The sequence below is a fragment of the Paramormyrops kingsleyae genome, chromosome 25 (assembly GCF_048594095.1).
Source record: "Paramormyrops kingsleyae isolate MSU_618 chromosome 25, PKINGS_0.4, whole genome shotgun sequence".
In the NCBI taxonomy this organism is placed as follows: domain Eukaryota; kingdom Metazoa; phylum Chordata; class Actinopteri; order Osteoglossiformes; family Mormyridae; genus Paramormyrops; species Paramormyrops kingsleyae.
The window spans coordinates 19,618,220-19,619,809 of NC_132821.1; positions in this window are offsets into that span (position 1 = coordinate 19,618,220).

The window sequence follows — 1,590 nt, forward strand, 5'->3', positions numbered from 1 at the left end:
AAGGAGCGAGCTGGTCACCGTTATAGCCGTAATGAGCATGTCTCTGGCTTTCTGGGGGACAGGCACTCATTTCCCCTTAGAAACACGGCCGCATGTCGCTGGCCGCCTCGGAAGGTAATCAGGCCGTTAGGATACTGCTGAGTCGCCCTTCCCTTAATTGGCATGGCGGCTCTCTGGCGGCTCCCTGCCTCCCTCCCTGAGCCAGTCCAGCTGGCCCTGGATCGCAATGGGCCACTGAGGGAGATACAGCACTGCTCAAGTACAGAGCAGACAGAGCCAGGGCGTGTGATTGGATGGCAGCTCACATGCATGCTGTGATTGGATGGTAGTTCACATGCCTGCTGTGATTGGATGCCAGCTCACCTGCCCGCTGTGATTGGATAGCAGCTCCATGCCTGCTGTGAAAACTTTGTGTCAAGCCAACCCTACAGAATCTGTTGGTCTCCTGCTAACTTTTATTTACTCTTCCTGTTTTGCGGTTATTCAAGGCAGTGCTATCTTACCCCAGCAGCAGTAAATGCTATGAATTCTTGCATGTTTACCTGCTAACCCTGTGCTTTTTTTCTATGCTTTTTGCTGATGTTCCTCTTCTCGGACAGTAGTGCGTGTGCAAGGGTGCCCACATAGTATCAGGGCTCCCCTCTGATGATGGCTGCTCTCCCGCTGCATCTGCAGGACCCTCACTTTCCTCCCCCGTGTCTGTAGGACACTTGCAATCTTCTGGTGCACCTGCACAACACTCGCCTTCCACAAGCTAAACAAACTACGTCTTAGTATAAACACTCTCCACTGAGTAGCTCCCAGTAACACAAACCACTTTTAAGGAGGATAATAAATGAACCCGAGCAACGAGCTTCTGAGCAGGGCTCTGAAATGCGCGCCCTATAAATCCTGTCTCTTCAGCACTACAGCATCACATGCCGTAGAAGCTCTCCAGCAGCCTTGCAGGAGCCCCACCAACATCGCTGACAACGTCAGAATCCGGAAAGAAACTATCCGTGAAAATTGGCCTCCCGCGTCACTCGGAACAAGTGACATACCAGCCTCATAATGGCTTTCGACAGAGAGTGAGGGATCGCCAGATGGTCCGACCCCTCGATCTGACAAACCTCAATTTGATGTGAGCGGCCTTCATTTACAGAACCTGTTAAAGGCTGATGTTAACAGCGCAGTGCTCGTTGGCTCTGCCCTCGGAGCGCCACTGCCCATCTTGCCAATCCGGGCCAGACTTTTGGGTCTGGCCGCTCCGTCCTCTTCTCTTGGTCCATCACCTTCAGCTCACCTGTCATTACCAGCCGCCACCTGCTATGCACTACTGTCCCCCAATTGCATCGGCGCGCCTGGCGCTGCCGAAAGGCCGAGCGGCAGGCTGCTATAACCACAATACCCACAGCACCAGGATCTGGCACAGGGACGCCGGAGCAGGCAAAGGCCTGGATCTTCTCTGCTTCAGAAAGGGGGGGGGTGGAGTTTCTACACAGGGGATGTTACATTTCTAAGACTGTAAATCTGGCATGGCAAACAGAGGGGTGTGTGTGTGGGAGACGCATAAACTATTCCAGCCAATCAAAACGCAAGGTAGTACAAAGA